Source organism: Gossypium arboreum, chromosome 6 (genome assembly GCF_025698485.1).
Source record: "Gossypium arboreum isolate Shixiya-1 chromosome 6, ASM2569848v2, whole genome shotgun sequence".
Lineage (NCBI taxonomy): Eukaryota > Viridiplantae > Streptophyta > Magnoliopsida > Malvales > Malvaceae > Gossypium > Gossypium arboreum.
Window position 1 is genome coordinate 51161206 of NC_069075.1, and position 6053 is coordinate 51167258.

The window sequence follows — 6053 nt, forward strand, 5'->3', positions numbered from 1 at the left end:
TTGGCGCCGTTGCCGGGGAGCTAAGATATTAGGAACGCTCAATTTTTATAACTTTAGCCATTTATTTTTCTTGCAATTTCATTTAATTTAATTATTATTACTTATTAATTTATTTTTTCCTTCTTTTGGCAGGTTTTTATAGTTTATGACTAGAAGAAACCGGTCAGGACCACTACTTTTTGACGAAGAAATCGATCGCACAATTCGCAGAAACCAAAGAGAAATAAGGCAAAACTTAAGATACACAGAGAATGGGCAAGAGGATGATACTCAACCCCCAACCGAAGAGATGGCTGAAAACCAAGACAATCAGCTACCTCCTGCAATTGCGATTAATCAAAATCATGCTCCACGCACTATGTATGATTATGCTAAACCTTCTTTAACAGGAACTGAATCGAGCATAGTTAGACCTACTGTAGCTACAAATACATTTGAATTAAAACCTAACAGTATTCAAATGATGCAGCAACTTGTTCAGTTTGATGGTTTGCAATATGAGGATCCCAATGCTCATTTAGCCAACTTCTTAGAACTATGCGTTACATTTAAAATTAATGGTGTTTCTGATATGCCATTCGTCTTCGGTCATTCCCTTTTTCATTAAGGAACAAAGCTAAACAGTGGTTGAACTCGTTACCACGAGGTTCAATTACTACTTGGGAACAAATGACCGAAATATTTTTACTCAAATATTTTTCACCGGCTAAAACGGCTAAATTACTTAATGATATCTCTTATTTTGTGCAGATGGATGTAGAAATACTCTATGATGCATGTAAGAGATACAAGGACCTTTTAAGAAGGTGCCCTCACCATGGGTTACTGCTTTGGCTACATGTTCAAACATTTCATAATGGTCTGAATCCTTCGACTCGATAAATGGTTGATGCAGCTGCTGGTGGAACCATCAATAATAAAACACCTGAAGATGCTTATGAGTTTATAGAGGAGATGTCACTGAATAACTATCAGTGGTAAGTCATGAGGACAAAGCCAACGAAAACAGTCAGTGTTTGTAATGTCAATTCGGTCACCATGCTCTCTAATCAGGTAGAACTCTTGAATAAGAAAGTTAATGGTTTTCTTAGTTTTTCACAAGTTCACCCAGTAATACAGTGCAAAGCAAGTGGAGGTGGAACAAGGCATTCGGAATACCAACCCTATGGCCACAACATGGATAACGAGCAATTAAATTACATGGGTAATAATCCTCGACCTCAAAACAATCCATATAGTAACACTTACAATGCAGGTTGGAGGAACCACCCCAATTTCTCGTGGGGCGGTCAAGGAAATCAAAGACCACAACCACCTCCAGGCTACCAACAATTACCCTACCAACAGAAAAAGAAGCTGAACCTTGAAGAGATGCTCTCAAAGTTTATATCAGTGTTAGAAACCCGTTTTCAGAACACCGAGATAGCACTTAAAAATCAACAAGCGTCTATCTAAGGGCTCGAAACTCAGATAGGCCAACTATCCAAACTGATTTTAGAAAGAACACTAGGAATTTTAGCTAGTAACACCAAATCAAAAGAGTATGTGAAAGCAATTACACTAAAGAGTGGGAAAGTGTTAGCAGAAACTGAAAAGAAGCTAACACAAGAAGCCGTGGTAAGTGAAAGAGGGGAAGAAAACCCGAATATAGTGACAAACCAATGCCGAAGGAATATAAACCACCAGTTCCATACCCAGCAAAATTGAAAAAAGACTGCATTGATGCACAATTCGGTAAGTTTCTTGAACTTTTTAAGATATTACATATCAACTTACCTTTTGTTGAAGCCATCTCATAAATGCCTACATACGCAAAATTTTTGAAGGAGCTTCTAACAAATAAAAGGAAGTTCGAGGATGTATTTACAGTAGAGCTCAATGAGGAGTGTTTAGCCATACTTCAAAACAAACTGCCAACCAAACTGAAAGATCCATAAAGTTTTACTATTCCTTACTTAATTGGTAGTCTGAATGTTGAACAAGCACTAGCTGATTTAGGCTCTAGCATTAATCTGATGCCATATAAAATGTTCAAACAACTTGGTCTTGGGGAACTTAAACCCACTAGGATGAGTATTCAATTAGCCGATAGATCTATTAAATATCCTAGGGGTATTATAGAAGACGTACTTGTGAAAGTAGATAAGTTCATATTTCTTGTTGACTTTGTTGTGCTTGACATGGATGAAGATGTGGAAGTACCTTTAATTTTAGGGCGCCCATTTTTAGCTACTGCTAGGGCTGTAATCGATGTGGTTGACGGTAAATTGGTACTTAGAGTAGGTGACGAGGAGATTATCTTTAAAATTTATGATGCTATGAAGTTTTCTAGGGAACAGGATGACTCATGTTATTTTATTGACTCTATTGATCATACTACTCAAGACTCTATTCAGGAAATTTTATAGAAGGACAAGACGGAACTGTATCTAGCTCAAGAAGAGGAGACAGATGATGAACCTAATGAGCATTCTTCAAGACGAGTAGAATATGAGGGAATTAAGATAAACGATGAACTTAAGCAAAAACCCTCTATTGAAGAACCCCCTAAACTGGAACTTAAACAATTACGAAACCACTTGGAATACACATTCCTTGGAAATAATTCTAGATTACCAGTTATCATTGCTTCTAGCTTGCAACCCAAGGAGAAAGAAGAATTAATCCAAGTATTAAAAGAACATAAAAAGGCCATAGCTTGGAAAATTTCTGACAATAAAGGAATCAGCCCTTCTTTTTACACCCACAAAATTTTGATGGAAGATGAATACAAACCGTGTGTGCAAGCTCAAAGACGACTGAACCCTAACATGAAAGAAGTTGTAAAAGCCAAGGTAATTAAACTTCTAGATACTGGGATTATTTATCCTATTTCTAACAGTTCTTGGGTAAGTCCAGTGTAGGTTGTCCCTAGGAAACGCAGCATGACGGTTGTGACCAACGAGAAGAATGAATTAATCCTAACAAGGACAGTCACAAGATGGAGAGTTTGCATCGATTATAGGAAACTGAATGATGCCACAAGAAAAGATCACTTCCCCTTGTCATTCATTGACCAAATGTTGGAAAGATTATCCAGGCACATGTACTACTGCTTTCTAGATGGACTCTCTGGTTACTTTTAAATCCCAATAGCTCCTAAATATCAAGAAAAGATAATATTCACATGCCCATATGGTACATTCGCTTATCGTAGAATGATTTTTGGATTATGTAATGCTCTTGCCACTTTTCAGCGCTGTATGATGGCCATCTTCGACGAACTCGTGGAAGATATCATGAAAGTATTTATGTACGATTCTCGGTATTCGGTAACTCTTTCATCTCTGCCTTAAAAATTTAAAACGAGTTTTAATAAGATGTGAGGAAATGAACCTTGTGCTTAACTGGGAAAAATGTCACTTCATGGTTCAAGAAGGTATTGTATTAGGGCATAAAATTTTTAGTACAAGGATTGAGGTAGACAAATCTAATATAGAAACAATCGAAAAATTACCCCCTCCTAGTTCGGTTAAGGCTATTAGAAGCTTTTTAGGACATGCTAGTTTTTATAGAAGATTTACTAAGGATTTTTCTAAAATAGCTAAGCTTTGGACTAAATTGCTAGAAAAAGATATACCTTTTAATTTCAATCAGGAGTGCTTAGAAGCATTCAATACTCTAAAGGATAAATTAATTAATGCTCCAATTATAATTGCACCTGATTGAAATTTACCATTTGAATTAATGTGTGATGCGAGTGACTTTGCAGTAAGTGCAGTACTAGGACAGCAGAGAGACAAGCATTTTCAACCTATCTATTATGCTAGCAAAACATTGATAGCGACATAAGAGAACTATACTACTACGGAAAAAGAGTTGCTAGCTGTGGTTTTTGCATTTGATAAATTTCGATCATATCTCATATTTTCTAAAGTTTTTGTTTACACTGACCATTCCGCCCTTCGCTACCTTTTAACTAAAACTGATGCAAAACCTTGACTCATTCGATGGATTCTCCTATTGTAGGAATTCGACTTGGAAATTCAAGATAAGAAAGGAGCTGAAAATCTCGCAGCTGATCATCTGTCTAGGCTTGAGAACTCCAAATACTAGAGAACTAGATAAAGTTGAAATAAATGATTAGTTCCTTGAAGAACAATTTTTCGCTATATCTAACTCCGAGGTATATTGGTTTGCAGACATCGCAAATTTTTTAGCCGCTAACATTATCCAAAAAGGGTTAACACACTAGCAAAAGAAGCGATTCTTTAATGATGTGAAAAACTACTTTTGGGATGACCCCTTTTTGTTTCATAGATGTGTAGATCAAGTCATTAGAAGATGCGTTACAAGATTAGAAACATAAAAAATATTGGAACATTGCCACTCAGGGCCAATCGAAGAACACTATAGTGGAACTAAGACCGCACACAAAATACTTGAATTAGGTTTTTATTGGTCTTCGTTATTCAGAGACGCTAATAGGTACGTTACTTCATGTAAAAAAGGCCAACGGATAGGTAACATATCTAAACGTGATGAAATGCCTCAAAAATATATGCTTTTATGTGAAATATTTGACGTTTGGGGTATCAATTTCATGGGCCCATTCCCAAGTTCATTTGGGAATAAATACATCTTAGTAGCAGTTGATTACATGTCCAAATGGGTGGAAGCCCAAGCTCTACCTACTAATGATGCTAGAGTGGTAGTACATTTCCTTAAGAAACTCTTCTCGAGATTCGAAACACCTAGAGCAATTACCAGTGATAGGGGCACTCATTTTTGTAATACTCAATTTGAAAAAACCCTTAAGAAATACGGAGTTCATCGTAGAACAGCCACCCCATACCATCCTCCAACTAATGGACAAGTTGAAGTAGCAAACTGATAAATCAAACGAATCCTTGAAAAAATAGTAGAATTAAACAGAAAAGATTGGGCAATGAAACTAGACGATGCCTTATGGGCTTACAGAACTGCTTTTAAGACCACCATAGGGACATCACCGTATAGACTTATTTATGGAAAAAGTTATCATTTACCATTCGAACTAGAGCATAAAGCTTTCTAGGCTATTAAATTTCTAAACCTTGATCCTAAACTTGCAGGAAAAAATTAGGTTGATGCAGTTGAACGAGCTTGATGAGTGGCGAGCCAATGCATACAAAAATTCACACCTATACAAGAAAGCAACAAAACGGTGCCATGACACTCGTTTAAAGCAACGAAAGCAATTTGAAGTTGGAGATCTTGCCTTACTATACAACTCAAGACTCAAATTGTTTCCTGGGAAACTTAAATCACGATGGTTAGGACCTTTCATAATTCAATCTGTTCTTCCATATGGCACAATAGAGGTAAGTCACCCATCACACGGTACTTTCAAAGTAAAAGGACATCGTCTCACACTTTATAATGGTGAGAATTTTAAAGACGATGGAGAGGAGCTACGACTCCACAAATTGCCCTGAATGAACCAACAAGGTAATAGTCGAGCTTAGACTATAAAGAAGAGCTTCTCGGGAGGCAACCCGAGTACTAACAGTTTTAAATTATTTGAATTTCAAGTTTTGAACATCTAGGTCACTAACAGAGTCTTTTGAAGCACAGGTTCCCAACTCCACACGGCCGATCACACGGTCATGCTTAAGGCCGTGTGACCAACACGGACTGAAACACGGTCATGCGATACGGCCATGTAAAAATTGGGTAAAAGTTATCTTTCCCAACACGGGATGGGATGAGTGGCCACAGGCGTGCGACCTGCCCGTGGACCACACTGTCAGAATGACACGGGCGTGCGAAGACCTACACGACTGTGGGAAAAGTGAACCACGCCAGACACGACCGTGCGACACGATCATATAGCCACACGGTACTCGCGGGCGTGCTAGAAGGCCATGTGATGACTTCTCAATTTGAGACGAACACGGATGGGATAAGAGCCACATGGGCATGTGCACCGGCCGTGCCACTTGAAAAATTAGAATAATTCTCTTATTTTATTTTTCTTTTATTAAGTTTTTAAGATTCATTTGTTTCCCTTTTAAACAAGCTTATCTTTATAA

General features: G+C 37.6%; 1 non-coding gene across 1 annotated transcript; it reads right to left on the reverse strand.

Moving 5' to 3' along the window:
• Positions 1 to 717: 717 nt before the first annotated feature.
• On the reverse strand, positions 718 to 824 carry LOC128294947 (small nucleolar RNA R71). Its single transcript, XR_008285254.1, has one exon. It is a non-coding gene; the product is annotated as a small nucleolar RNA R71 (small nucleolar RNA).
• Between the last annotated feature and the right edge of the window lie 5229 nt (positions 825 to 6053).